At 42.9% G+C, this 15,988-nt stretch overlaps 1 protein-coding gene across 1 annotated transcript in view; it reads right to left on the bottom strand.

Moving 5' to 3' along the window:
* The window catches only part of SMG5 (SMG5 nonsense mediated mRNA decay factor), a 2,571,376-nt gene that overhangs the window by 1,837,235 nt on the left and 718,153 nt on the right, over positions 1-15,988 (bottom strand). The window lies entirely within an intron of this gene.

The raw sequence follows: 15,988 nt of genomic DNA, 5'->3' as shown, positions 1-15,988 counted from the left end.
AAATTCTAGCTTTAACATGCTCTGACAAATTCTGATCCTTAAGCCAGGCGTGCCTGCGAATAACTGATCCAGTGGCAGCCACCCTGGAAGAAGCCTGTAAAGCATCGAAACCACACTGCAAAGAATGCTTACCCACCTGATCAGAGGCATGAACCAAATCCTGTAATTCCTTACACTCTATGCCCTCTGCCAAAGCATCAACCTTAGATTTTAACTGAGTAAGGAGAAAATTCTGGTACTTCAACATATGAAACTGGCAATTCAAAGCCCTCATTGCTAGAGTGGAAGAGGTGTACACTTTCTTACCCCACCTATCCAAAGCTCTAGAATCTTTATCCATAGGAACTGGATTCTTTACAACAGAAGCCCTGACACCCTTAGGTCCCTGGCTAATAGTTTCTGGGTCAGCCCTTGGGCTCTTATACAGATATTTATGAGCCTCAGTCACTCTGTAATACCTATCTGGCTTAACTGGCGCAGGAGGCAAAGAGTCTGGATTAAGGGAAGCCTCAGAGAAAACATCCTGAACAACATCCAAAACAGGAGGTATAGCTAAGGGCCGATGTTGTGGTAAAAACAAAAATTCCCTAAGCCTCTTTCGGGAATCCGAGAAATCCTGGCCTTCCCATTTAAAATGCTCCCTCATAGAATGCAGGGTTTCTGAAAAAGAAAAATCCTCTGGAGGAGAAGCAGAAGGACTGGAATCCTCTGTGTCTGAATCAGAATAAGGAGGAAAATCCTGAGTGTCTTCAGCCGAAGACTCTGAGTAATCTGAAGCCTGTTCCAAACATTCTACCTCTGGCTCCACCCTAGGCCTCTTATCTGGAGGGGGCATAGAACCCCTGATTAAGGAAATTAAATCTTCTGCCATTTTAAGCATGTGTTTTTTAGGCACAGAACCTGCAGAACTAGGACTGACACCTGAGGAAGGCAAACCAGGCCTGCCCTTAGAAGGTACCTTAGAGACAGAAGGAGAAGGCCTAACCCCCTTAGGCATAGAAGGAAGTACAGCAACCTGAGAGGCCCCCTCAGCCTGACCTGACTCCTGAGAGGCCACATCCTGCAAAATTAACGTCTCCCCCTGAGACTCAGCTGAAACCTCGGCTGGATCTACAGATTCCACCGTAGTTTCTAAAGAACCGACGTCCAGAACGGACGACTCATCCTGCTTGGACCTTAACGATTTTTCCTTGCGCTTCTTAGCGGTAGCGGGCGTCGGAGGATCCGACGGCATATTGTAATTACACCGCTTACCGAAGACAAGCCTAGCACAATCTAACCTACGTTTAATGGTGCGCTTATTAAACCTAGCACAAAAGCGACACCCGACTACGTCGTGCTCAGGACCCAAACAAGGAATACAGAGAGACTGGTAATCCCTATGCGGTATCTGTTTCCCACAAGAAATACAATTATTCACTTTTTCTGACATCCGGAATTAACTGAGGCAAGAAAAAACAAAAATATTCCCCAACGGGGTACTTAGCCCAACTTGGTTTCGGTCTGAAACTCAGAATACGAAAATTTCAGAACGCTGAACGGCACTTGCAAACGCTGCTTCTGCTTCGGACCATGCGGCAAAAAAGACTGAGGATATGACGTTGGTCATGCGCTTTAATACCATGACGCACTGACGTCAGATCTGAGCGCCCATGACCGACGCCAGCCTAATACTTTGGTATTCGGGCCGACCGAGGACAGCGGACTACCCACAAGTTAAGACTGCAGCAATGTGAGATGAAGAACATCGGGTCTAATGAGGGATGAGTACAGTGGGACAATGACCTCCTTTTTTCTGGATGAAAAGCCCTTAGTGATGAGGTGTGCCACATAGAAGGATTTCCTGACTGTTGTGGCGATATGGTTATCGAAGGTGAGACCACTATACACCTGTGTCCCTAAGTCTCTCATCACACTTTTGATGTTTAGTGTACTGCCGCCTATGTGGTAATTCATGGGTACATGTTTTTTTCCAAAGGAGATAACTACAGATTTCTTAGCATTAAGCTTGAGCCCATGGCTCTGGCACCAGGCATCTGTTTCTGTAAGACCCTTTTGTAGAATATCCACATCATTTGGGGATTCAATAATGACTCCCAGTTTGCAGTCATCTGCGAACTTTGTTAGCCAGAGTCCCTTAGTGTTGGCCTGTACTTCAGAGAAGTAGATGCCAGACAAGAGTGGTCCCAGGACTGAACCCTGAAGTACTCCACTTGTCTGGAGCTGGATTTGGAGTTGGTTACTTTTACAGTCTGGGTTCTGTCAGTAAGCCAGTTGGCAACCCAACGAGTGACAGGGATTTATGCCCAGCTTAGTAAATTTATCTATGATTCCAGAGTGAGGGATGGTGTCAAAGGCCTTGGCGAGGTCCAGACAGGCTGTGTGGACCGCCTTACCCTCGTTCACAACTCTGGAGACTGATTCAAAGAAGTCAATCAGGTTCAGGAGACAAGATCGGCCCTTCACAAACCCAAACTGGGTGTGGTCCAGTGTTTGATGGTTGCCAATGTCTTTGTTTATAAGTTCCATGATAATGCGTTCCATGCCCTTGCAGATCAGGCTCGTCAGAATGATGGGATGGTAGTTCCCGGGATCCAAGGTAGATCACCCCTTGTGGAGTAGGATAACTGCAGCTGTGCGCCACTCAGTGGACATGAAGCCTGAGGTGAGGCTAAGATTAAACATGACACTTAGGTGAGGTGCCAGTTCATTTTGTAGTTCATATAGTACACAGCTCGGGATGTCATCTGGTCCCATGAATGTTGTATTCTAGCTTTGGAAAATGCGGTTTCTACCTGTGTGGCCGTGATAACCGGAATTTGGCAATCTTCATGATAGTGTTGCAGCTGAATCCTTTAGTACATAGGCTTAGTTGTTTTATTTAGTTAGTTAGTTGCATCATAAATACAGTATCTTGAACATACACTTAGCTGTACTGACATAAGTTCAATATGACTGCTAACTTATTTTGAAAGAGGATAAGAGCGGGACAGCTAATTACATTTAAAATAAAATTTGTTAAAGTATCAGCAACACAGTCCTGACATTTCCAACCATTTATATACATTTTTATTCATTAAACTAATTGCCTAAAGCACTCACATTCCCATTAATCCTGCTGCCAACACTAAAGCTCCCCTTCCAAAATGCAGATCCTGCCAGGACTGACCAGAAGCATTACAAGCAGAAATTTAAAAAAAAAATGTTAGCAAATTGCCTCTATCACTTATAACAAGCAAACAGCTTGCAATATTTAAATTACCAAACGCAGTGCTTCAACCGTTACCGCAAATGCAATACCGGAATTGATTTCCAAAACCATGATATTGCAGTTACGGAAATCAGTGCTAGTACTGCATTTCTGCAATATTACCAACTTCTTTCAGTTGTTCTATCTTGTTTAAGACATTCTTGGTCACACCTTCACTTTCTCCCTCCTGCACTTGTTTCCTTGCCCTCAACTTCAACATCTTCACGCTTTCCTTCCTTTAACATTACATTAAACAAGTTTTTATTTTGTTTTAACTCTGTTCTGTATGCATCATAACTTTTCTAGTAAGTATTTTGGATTATTGAACAACCACTTGTTTTCACTACATCACAGTAACTGGATCATAGCTCCAAAAGGACATTGTACAGTTCATCTAACTGCTAAAAATGCATGAATATTTATATGCAAATATTAATAAAATTATATACAGCGAAGAAAAGTATGTGTGCTTAGCTAATGACATTATGACAGTAAAGGTCAGAAAGATAACATAATAAACAGTTCTCTGATTAAATAGAATTTGAGACATTGCCTTTAGTAAAGTATAGGGAGCTGTAGCTAAAAAGGTGAAACATCTTTATACTACTCCTTTTTTGTGTGTGTGTGTGTGTGTGTGTGTGTGTGTGTGGGGGGGGCATCACAAATCACTCTCCAGCAAACTGATGGCTCTTGTTTAAATGTATTGAAGACAGGAACTCTAAACACACAAAGACAAGAGGGCCATGGATACTTGTGTAAATGACTTCCAATACTTGTAAAACTGAAATACACTCTGCTCTGTATTTTCATTTTATTACTTCATATTTTCATTTGTTTCAGGACTAAAAATGAAACATCTACATAAACTTATTTGCCTTATAATACAAATAGTATTAAAAGGCAAGGAATGGTGCAGGTTAGACTACATAAAATGTTAAAATATCATACAAGGCCCACAGTGTGCTATGTCATTGATATATGTCGTCATCCTAAGCACATAGCAACTCTGCCTAACTACGAGATTAACATACTTTCATTTTTGATTTTTGGTGTTACAGTGATGACTTCTGCTAAGAATTAAGGCCTACCCTACTGATAAGTATGCACTGCAAGGCAATTAATGGCACAAAAGTGCACATACAATACATTTCAACACTGTAAACTGAATTAATGCTCATTGACTGAGATGCTCCTGCCATCTCCCATAGTCATGTACAGCTTGCTCATTCTCTAGTGACCTTGCTTCCCTCTGTTCATTTACAATAAATACTTGCCATCCATATCACCCTTCTCCTGCCCCCACTACGTATAATGGTTGTGGTCCATGGCAATACTCCCACATCCCATTACTTACAGTAAGTGCTTCTTAAGCAGAACCACTGACTCCCACCACTCTTTACTTTTTGGAAATGTTTGCGTTCCTTGGAAACCCACTCGTGTTACACATTACATCAAATGTCACTTGTTCAGGACCAAATCTACGTCTTCTGAAAATTACAGTAAACAGTAAATGTTGCTGTCCAGAGGAACTTTACAACCATGTATACAGTTGCTTATTATCTAGGGGGCACCTCTGCCCATTTCCTGCCGTCAAGAAACACCAATGGCACTGCAATAAAATGTTCTGGGGTGACTTACTTATACATGTCATATTAGCATAGGATCATAGCAGGTTACTAGGCCAATGGCCCTGCGGCCCTTAGAAGCCAAGCCTAGTTTTTCCCTCTTATAGTGGTACTACTAGTAGACTTGACCCAACACCTGCTGCTCCTGTCCAGAAGGGACGCAGGTAAAACCCCAGGGGTGAATTTGCAATTCCCCATCCAATTATCCAGATTACCCTTGAAAAGGGTCAGTAAATGACCCTGCTTTACTAAGATTGTAAGCTTATTCCAGAGTAGGGGGAGCCTTTGGAAGATGAACCTCTCTCTCCAACAGGTTCTGTTAATGTCGCTTCTCATGTTGAGATAACTAGAGCGAGTCCAGTGAGTACCATTTGTCTTGCTAATATGCAGAACTTCTATCAGGGCAGGGTCTGCAGTTGCCTTACAGGCTAGGCAGAGGTCACACGAGTAGTCTGTAGGACACAAGAGTATAGCGACAGGGATTTTAGTCTATCAGCATAGGACAGATGTTGAACACCTTGAATTTTCTTTGTAAGTTCCTCTGAGGTCTCTCCAATTGTTGGAGGTGCCTGGCGAGGTACATACCAAAGGGTGCAATGTATTCTATAACTGGTCTAATAAGGGAGGAGTACGGGGGGGGGGGGGTTATAACCTCTTTTTTTCTGGAGACAATGCCTTTTGGCAATGGACAATGTTAAAAGGCTTTCCTTACCATTGTGCAAACATGAAGGTCAAAGAAGAGGTTGCTGTCAACCTGTGTGCCCAGATCTCTTGCCAGTGGTTTGGGCACTTAAGATTATGTTGTTAATGTGGTACTTTGCAGGGACGTCTCCCTTGCTGAAGGGGATGATTATGCACTTTTTGGAGTTATCTTGAGCCCGTAATTTTGGCACCAATTGTTGGTTTGAGTAAGAAGTTCCAGAAGGCTGACAATGTCATTAGGGGGTTCAATGATCACGCCCAGCTTGCAGTCATCTGCAAACTTTGTCAGCCACATACCTTCTGTTTTGGCCTATACTTTAGAAAAGTAAATTCCGAACAATAGGGGCCCCAGCACAGAGCCCTGTGGTACTTCATTGGTTACTGGTCTGGAGGTGGAGGAGTCCCCTGCTTTAACTGTTGTTCTACACGTGAGGCAGTTAGCAATCCACCTAACTGCATACTGGTTTACATTCAGTTGGGTAAGTTTATCAATGATGCCTGAGTGGGGAATGGTGACTAGGCCTTCACTAGGTCGACATAGGCAGTATGCAGTTTTGCCTTCATCCAGGGCTTGGTGACTGTTTCAAAGAAGTCCATCAAGTTCAGTAGGCATGATCTCCCTTTGACAAAACCAAACTGAGATGGGTCTAGTGTTTGGAAGCCGCCTATATTCTTGCTGAGGAGGGTCCATGACTATTATTTCCATGGTCTTCCATATGAGGCTGGTCAGACTTATTGGTCCATAATGCCCAGGGCCAGCAGAGGAGCCCCCTGTGTGGAGGGGGATGACAGTGGCAATTTTCCAATCTGCAAGAACATACCCAGTACTTAGACTGTGGTTAAAGAGAGCATTCATAGGTGTCACTAGCTCCTGCTTTACGCAGTTTAGGACAAAGCCAGGGATGCTGTTTGGTCTCTCAGAGGCCATGTTGTTTGCCTTGGAAAGGGCATTAAGGACCTGTTCTTTAGAGATTTCTGGGGGAGGACTTGAGGGGGCAATGTCTTGTGGTATATTGGATGGTGATGGGAGGAGATGTTCTCACTGAACCTAACTGCCAGAAATTAGCAATATCACCAAGTTCAGTATATGCTATGCATTTACAACAAGTTCAGTGCAACTCTGGGATTTACTCTTGAGGTTACAGATGTAGCTAAGAACGACTTCTGGTTAACCCTTGGCTAGTGTGGCCAATTTAGATTCTTAGTCAGCTTTGGATTTTTTCATTACATGTCTAATTTGCTTATTTAGTCCAATAAGGGAGTCCTTTGAGTTTGGGGACAGTCTTCTACTGGTTTTGGACAGCAGTTTCTTTTGCCTGTTATATAGCCTGCATTATGGCAGATGTCCACCAAACAAGCTTGTTCTTATGTGAGAAACTTAATTTTATCCTACTGCATAAGCTGAGTCGATGCAACTGTACAGGTGTTTATAAAAGGTGTTGAAATAAACCTTGGCATAGGTATCCTTGTCTTCAGTATGGGTAGGGGCTATGAAATTAGTAATATCTCATAAGAGATTATACTTCGCTTTGGAGAAATATTTTAGTTTAGTTCTCCATGGGGAGGGTCAGATACTATTGTTACTTTTGGAGAAATATTTTAGTTTAGTTCTCCATGGGGGGGTCAGATACTATTGTTACTTCTAGTGTGACTGACTCGTGGTCAGATCTCACTACAGATGACTGTACACACTTGGGGTGGTGCATTGATCACATGTTTGTGAGCACCAGATCCAGAATGTTTCATGATCCTCTAGCAGGTGGTCTACTACCTGGTCCAAGGTACTGGAGTTTACAAAGTTCCAAGAATCTCTAGGCGAGTGCTTTGGTACAGGTGTAGTTAGACCAATCTATTGATGGGTAGTTGAAGACTCCCAAAATCAGGATGTTTGGTGGTATATTGAGGGACTCCAGGAGGTCCAGGTAAGCACTGTGGGTGCCCTATAACTGACGATAATATGAAGAGTGTAGCACATGGGGAAATTCGAGGGACTAATTTACATGTACCAATCTGGAAGAGTACTTGTCTTTAATAAAATTAGATATTCCTCCTCCTCTGGATTTCCTGCTACCGTCTGATGGTCTGAGTCAGTGGAAAGTGTTATAACCCAGTACAGTCAGGATGCTCCCCACTTCCTTGAACCAGGTTTCTGTGACTGCACAGATGTCAGCATTGTCCAAGGTGATGGCAGCTTCCAATGAGTGTAGTTTTAGGTTAAGAATCCTAGCATTTATCAGCATGACTTTGATGTTGGTTTTTGAGGAAAAAAAGTTTATGATGAAAATGTTCTATTTGTGACATTGTCTAAGAAAAGCACTGGGGGGAGGCAAAAGCCTTTAACAGAAGGCAAAAACCTAGGCGCGATAGGTGGAGACCGTCTCCGGCAAAGTATCGAGGTATATCAACCATGTCATCCCAGGCAGACATGAACTGGATCCCCTTAGAATGACAAAACAAGTTAAGCTAACTGTTGAAGTCAATCATCTTTTGCTAGTACTGTGGCATCATCCTGAGTGACAGTAGTATGCTGCTTAAGGCTAGGGACACACCTGCCTGGGACACACAATCCAAGAGCTCAGTCATGTCTCTCTTCATATAGTCCAGAGATGTACATCTCAAGTCATTCAGGTCAACAGGTACTATGACAGAGTCATAACAGTATGTGCTGCTGACAGACTTGAGTGTGTGTATGTGATGCTCTGGATCCTGGCACCAGACAGATGGCTAACTGTGACCTTCTCCTTAACCAACCTGGTCAGTGGAACATCAGTGTGCCTCACGATAGTCACTTATGACTAGTATATTTGGTTGTGTTACGCCTTAACGGCTTACCTGGTGAGACACTTGCATGTGTGTTTTTGTGTGTACTGTGTTTATCTACATGTGAACTGTGTGTGGCGCGCTTGTGTTTGGGAGATCTCTGTGCTTTGGGTAGGTTTCTAGAGAGGACCTGTGCATATGTGGGGTTATGTGTTGGTTGCATGGTGGGTACAGGTGGTGGTATGCGAGTGCTGACATCTTCCTTTGGGTCAGGTATACTGACTGGTGAGCGAGGGAGTGTCGAGTCCAGGTTTTTTATGTAGATCCACCTCTCACATGTTGAGTTTGAGTACCGTAAAAGAAGTGAGATGTCAGTGTACATGAGGCAATTGCTACACTGCTTCAAGATGCCTAATTCAACTAGGTGGGCTGGAGAAATGTTGGGGTACTGTCCTTCCACAGTGTTAGGTAAGAGGTGTAGTAGGTAACAGGGAGTGACCTGAAATGACCTGCAATTTATAAATAAAAAGTATTAGCTGGAACTTTGCTTGCCGCGGAGTTACTGTCTATGAGTATGCCTGGAGTAACTGGCATATAAAGTTTGCCAGAATGTCTTGCAGGAGGGTGGGGGGACAGACACCTAGCAGTGGCTGTCCACCACTATTATTCACCAGTAATAAGGGGGATGGCTTTTTGACAGGATTCCTCATGGTCCTGGGCCAAAATACTAAACAGTACGCCATAATGTTAGCATGTACAGCAGACTGCAGCAACATGGGGATCCACATCTTTATGAAGTGAGTGAAAGTGAAATTCATTTACAGCACAGCAGAAGACTTATCATTGTACTAGCTATAAGTACTGGCAGAAGTGAATCAGAGATGATTCCTTACATAGCTATGCAGTATTCTTTACTGATTGTAGAGTGTGATCTGTATGAATTGCACTGTCACTTCATCAACAGGATATTATGGAGGGAATCACTGAAATGGACTTACAACCAGTCTGTATCAAAGAATTCAAAGTCATGACTGCCTTCAAAGCTTTTAATATTAGAGTCCTCTGTTCAGTGGAATATACATGGAAATATGGAATGAATAGGAGAGTAAAACTAGGAGCAATTAGATATGGCAAAAGTATAGTTGTGTACACTTACCATAAATGTAAATGTTCGAGTGTATTCACTGTTGTAGTCCTAACCAATGGGTTATTCGGCTCCCGGTAGCCCTCGATCGGCCAGAATACCAAAGGTAAGTAAACTGGACATCGGCTGTCATCAGTTGTAAAGGACGTCAGGGCGTCCGATACAAAAGGAGGCAGCCGACATCACTTCCTCAGTCTTTCTTGCCGTAAGTCAGAAGCCCCAGAAAACAAGGCTTAAACCAAAAGCAATTTTGGCAAATACCAAATTTAGCCTGTACCTTAGGAAAAGAGAATAGGAGAGCACCAAAAAGGGGAAGGAGGGAGGGAAACCAGAACTGCAACAGTGAATACATTCGAACATCTACATTTATGGTAAGTGTACACAACTGTACTATGTTCATAGTGTTTCACTGTTGCAGTCCTAACCAATGGGTTGATTACCAAAGCCCAGAGAAAAGGGAAGAGGAACCAACAGAATCAAGGATTGGAGATGATGCCCTGCAGAACAGCAGTGGCAAACCCTGCCGTGGCTCTGGAAAAAAAGGCAAATTTTAATGCTTTGTGAAAGTGTGAACAGAAGACCATGTGGCAGCCTCCAAAATTGTCTTTAGTAGGGACACCCCTTAAAAAGGCTGCAGAAGTGGAAGCTGCTCTAGTTGAGTGGGTCCTAAGCCCTTGAGGAGGAACCTTGCCATGAAAGGTATAACAAAAAGTAATACAATGTGCAATCCATTTAGAAATGGTTTGCTTAGAAATAGCCTTGCCTTGGGCTCCAGGGGCAAAACTGACCAATAACTGTGCTGTTTTCCAAAGGTCTTTAGTCCTGTCCAGGTAAAACCTGAGTTGTCTGTGCATAACATCAAGAGAATGTAGGATCCTTTCACCTCTATTTCAAGGATTAGGAAAGAAAATAGGAAGGTGTATGGACTGATAAAGAGTCAAGTTAGAAACCACCTTAGGCATAAAGGAAGGGTTGGTTCTTAGAGAGACTCTATCTGCATGGAAAATAAGAAAAGGCTCCACAGTCATCAAAGCTTGCAGCTCCGAAACCCTCCTTGCTGAAGTTATAGCCAAGAGCGTCTACATTATATTGTCGTACGATGAAAATAGCGAACACTATTTCATCATACTGATAATATCTAAACAACAAAACATCAAACGGAACGGTGAATTTTTTCCCAGGGAAAAAATTTGCTGCTCCGTAAAAAAAAAAAAAAAAAAAAAAACTTCAACACAAATTTAAGTGGGGGGCTGTGCCCCCACACCTCCCCTACTTAAATATACCAACTACGAGATCGCACCATAGTGGAGGAAATGGCAAAGTCCCGAAGACGGCCCACCAAATTTTTTCCCTGGGAAAAAAATCGATGTTCTGTGTCTTCGCTATTTTGCCATTTCAACAGTATCGGATCGACTAAACAGCATTCACTACTTAGTCCATTCGATACTGTCATATAGACCCAGCCAAGAGAAAGGCAGTCTTCCAAGAGAGAAACGTTAAATCTGTAGTGGCAGCTGGTTCAAAAGGAGGAAGAGTGAGTTTCTCTAGAACAAAATTAAGATCCCAGGCTGGAGTAGGTGCCCTTCTGGGAGGTTTTAAGTTGCAAGCACCTCTGAGAAACATTTTCATCAGGGAATGAGAGAAAATGGGTTGCTCAAAAGAACAATGAGCAGAAATGGCTGAAGCATGGATCGTGATAGAGGAAAAAGAAAGAACACCCTGAAGCAAATCAGCAAGGTATTCCAGGATCAGAGGAAGGGTAGGCTGAGAAGAAGATTCCGCTCTAGCCTACATCCAATGAGAGAATCTTTCTCATTTGCCAGCGTAGGACTTCCTAGTGCTAGGCCTCCTGGCCTCCCTCAGCAGGTCAACCACCTGCTGGGAAAGGGAAGAAGAAAAGGATGGAGTCATACAATGAGCCATGCTGCCAAATGGAGAGACTGAAGATGAGGATGTAGAAAGTTTTCCCCTTCCTGAATCAAAAGATCTGGCTTCAGAGGAAGATGCCAAGGAGGAAATTGCGAGAGACTGAGAAGCAGTGGACAGCAATGCTGTCTGGGCCAGTCCGGAGCTACGAGAATAGTCCTTGGTCATTCGTCCCTGATCTTCAATAATACTCTGAAAAGAAGAGGAAGACGAGGGAAGGCATAAACTGATAGCAGCGTCCAAGGGAAGGACAGAGCATCCACTTTCCAGGCTCTGCTGTGATGCTGTCTGGTGCAAAAAAAGAGGTAGAAGATGGTTGTCTGGGGAGGAGAAAAGATCCACCTGAGGTGTGCCCCAACATTGAATGATGCTGTAAAAGACTGCTCTGTTCAGCTGCCACTCGTGAGGATCCAGGGTCTGTCTGCTTGACTGGTCTGCCAAAACATTGAGCCTTCCTGGAAGAAGCTGAGCTAGGAGATGCAGGCCCAGGGATGCTGCTATGGACCAGAGATTCATGGTCTGCCTGCACAGGGGTAAGAATGAGTCCCTCCCTGCTTGATGTACCACATGACTGTGGTGTTGTCTGTTCTGACGAGCAGGGTTCCTGGAGAAAGAAGATGCGTGAAAGCTAGTAAGGCCTGCTGAACTCCTATCATCTTCTTTAGATTTATGTGCAGGTGCATCTGCTGGGCATTCCAATGTCCCTGTATGCATCTGCCATCCAGGTGAGCTCCCCAGGCGTAGTCCGATGCATCTGTGGTAAGAACTTGAGTGGCAGAGGGTGGGCGAAAAGGCATGCCTTTGTTTTGGAGGCAGGCTGTTGCCCACCATAGAAACTCTGTCTGCAGACATGGAAGCAGAGGAATAATCATATCCAGGTCCTGTGTGTGTTGACACCAAATGTTCTTGAGGTACCATTGCAATTTCCTCATATGCAGTCTTGCATATGGAATCATGAGAATGCAGGAGGCCATGTATCCCAGAGCTTGCAGGTATTTCCTTGCAGGGAGCTGGGACAGGCTTGCCAAGTCCTTGGAGTAAACTGAAAGAGTTGCTTGCTTCCCCTGGCTGAGATATATCATTTGGCCGGCTGTGTTCAGACTCGCTCCCAGGAACGTTATCTCCTTGGATGGCACCATTTTTGATTTTTCCTCGTTGAGAGTGTAACCCAGGAAAGAGAGAAGAGTCTTTACAAATTCAGGATCCTTTAACAGCTGTTCCTGAAAATGTGCTTGAATTAAACAGTCGTCCAAGTATGGATAAATCTGAATTTTCTTATGCCTGCAAAAAGCAATGACTGGAGCCAGGCACTTTGTGAAAACTCTGGGAGCAGTAGATAAGCCAAAGGGCAGCGCAGAGAATTGATCATTTTTAGCTAAAAGCTTAGCCCAATGACGAATAGTACACTGAGTAAAGGAATCACAGATATCACAATTAGGAACGCTGTGGTCAAGGCCTAAACAAATAATACAATAGGAATGAAAATCTCTATGGGGAATCTGCTTTCCATAGGTAAGACAAATAACCTTTTCTGACATTCGTTAAGGCAAGAAAAGAGGATCCCCAAAGGGGTACTTAGCTGTAGTTGACTTCAACTTTGTAGTCGGAAACCAAAAAGATAAACTGTCGACTGACACTTGTGCAAGAAATGCTTCTGCTTCGGGCTCCACAGCAAGGAAGACTGAGGAAGTGACGTCGGCTGCTTCCTTTTGTATCAGACATCCTGACGTCCTTTACAACTGACGACAGCCGATGTCATATTTACTTACCTTTGGCATTCTGGCCGATCGAGGGCTACCGGGAGCCGGATAAACCCATTGGTTAGGACTGCAACAGTGAAACACGATGAACATCATGAATTAATGCTATTTGAAATATGCAATATAATTGCAGGAGAAATGAGAGAATGATATCTTATAGTACAGTAGAATACAAAATAGTGAAGAAAAGAAAGAGAAAACTGAGTGTTTGGAAGGGAAGATAAAAACTTCACAAACTTTAGAGGTATTAAATAATGAAAAGGTTTCCACTGGTATGCAGGGTGAGGTATGAATTACTGTGTATAATAAAAGGAAGTGGAACAAAGGGATTAGAGTTTAGGGATACATTAGGGGTACCTAAATCTGTGAGGCTCCCTAATGAAATGTTGACACTCAAAATGTGAACATCCAACAAGCCCCAAAAAACAGACCAAAACTACAGCAGAAGAGTGAATCTTTAACATTGCTCTTCTCCTTTAAACTTTTTTTCAAGAAGGCAATCCCCACTCCATACCCCAGACCTCCAGAAGTTATATATACCAACTTCAAGATCACTATACTTCAGAGAAAAGGGAATATTCTGAGAAACTGCCGTCTCAGACTTAGTATAGACCCTACGTTAAGTACATATCTATTTTCCCTCATTTTGCAATCTGTCATTCCTGAACATCCTGTAAAGTGGCATCTGCATGCCATGCCCCATTCTTATCAGTGACCCACATTTCTACGATATCAGCAATATCCACCAGTACCTACATCACTGCTTACAGCTAACCACTCTTCTCCTGACTCATTACACTACTAATAAATACTATCCAAGTGCATCAGCCTTGTTTGTTCCTGTGCTGTGTGCTCTGTCCATTTTCACCTTCTGACTAGCATATGACCACCCATCCACAAGTACTTCTTCACTGCCCCCCATCTTACTTTAAAGATGTAGTCAGGGAAACAAACATTCAATCCAGCTCCAAGCAACACTGGCCCGTCTTTGACATAGAACTGGTGTGTATTCTTGACCTCACCCTTGTCCACTGCCACACCAGGTCATTATATTCCCAACTCCTCTTCATCCTCAGCATGCTGGTCACTAATACATAGAACACTTCTGAAAATGCTGCCTCCAACCATGTATTCTGGAATTTCTCTGCTTCCTTCATACATGCTTGTAACATTCTCAACTATTGCCTTTGACAGGTCGTTAACACCGACATGTACCACATTATGCATTCACCACTCTCCCTTGGGAAGGATTATGTTTATCACCACCTTCCATATTTTAATGAACATAAGCACTGATACTATTTTCAACCAGATGTCTTCCTTGTCAATTGTCTAATCACCAAGTCAGTCTTCTCTTTTCCACTACTGATTCTCCTTCCTCTCCTTCACTTTCAGTTGCATTACACCCTATCCTGTTGCATCAATCTGGAGCTTCTGATTTGAGCAACAAAATTAAACTTCTCATATGGTGCATTACCTCTTCCAGATTTAGAAATGCTTCTCCCAGAGGATTTTGCCACCCATTTGTATGAAGAGCATACTCAACTTCATACTGATGAGCTCAACTAAGTAACTGCTTAACACTCTAAGAAAGTGATACTCAGTTCTTTGATGCAATATGAAAGAGCACAACTTCACTTCATACTAAACTATACTGTAGTGCTTTGTAAACTATATGGCAGATTTGTGATTATTTTGCAATGAGCTGCTACATACCAAGGTATAATGCTACTGTTTGCGAAAATTTCCACCAGGTTTGAGTACAATACCAGTTTTGAAATGCCTGGGTAAAGTATATTTTGTATTCTTACTAAGTTACTGTGACAGTTGTACACTTATGATGGTATTTATTAGTAATCTAAGAATTGTTTTGGTTTGAACTGTACTAGAACCTTGAAGTGCACTAATTCTGTTACTGGCCAGTGTGCCCATGTGAATATTTTTACATTTTCTGTTTTACTATATATTGCCCGTGTTAGCCCTGCACTGCTTATTGAGCAGCCACATTTAGCTGTGTAATGCATACATCCAGGCACATGGACCCTTATCGTCCTCCATATAACCTACTTTGCAAATTCCTATTCTGCTTAGTAGTCGGTAACTGTACAAAGATGACATGGTTTGTGCTAAGAGGTAACTGAGATTGTTCGTTTTACACAGACAGTATTCCAGTACATCTACTACAAACCTCACAGGTGGCTCCTCTCTGTTCAGCCCACATTAGTAAGCATCTGGAACCATGGATTTGCACTAACAATCATCTCGTGTACCATCTTAGTTGAAATGGACATCCTGCAACAATGTAGCAATTGTCTCATGTTTACTGACAACCACCTACTCCTTAAAAATAAATAAATAAATAAAAATAAAATAAGTAAAAAAAACATCACTGCTCACAAGATGGCAAAGCACTCATGCAAAGGCACTACAAATAAGCAGGTTGTCAGTAACACACATCACAATAACCCAATCACTGCAGCACAGACCAGATAGAACTACATATTCTGAGGCTCTTTAAAGTAACTTACCTAAACCGTACACCACAAAGGCTTCCTAAATGTAACACAGCAACCAATTACCCTCATCAAATTCACAAACTAATAACGTATAAAGAAAAAAATTATCAATTTCAATTGGCTAAGTTTCTAGTGTCATTCAAAGGGGATCCAGTGTCTGTCCCCCTGGGATGACATGCTCGACAAGCCATGCTGCTTCGCTAGAGACGGCTTGCACCTGTCACCCTTAGGCTTTCGAATACTGGCCAAGGCTCTTGCCATCCCCATAGTGCCTTTTTAGGCAAGGCTCAAAAGACAAACCCACC

This window comes from Protopterus annectens, chromosome 8.part0 (assembly GCF_019279795.1).
Source record: "Protopterus annectens isolate FY-2018-M chromosome 8.part0, PAN1.0, whole genome shotgun sequence".
NCBI lineage: Eukaryota > Metazoa > Chordata > Ceratodontiformes > Protopteridae > Protopterus > Protopterus annectens.
Note: the sequence above shows the minus strand (reverse complement) of the source record. Positions and strands in the feature narration are given on the sequence as shown.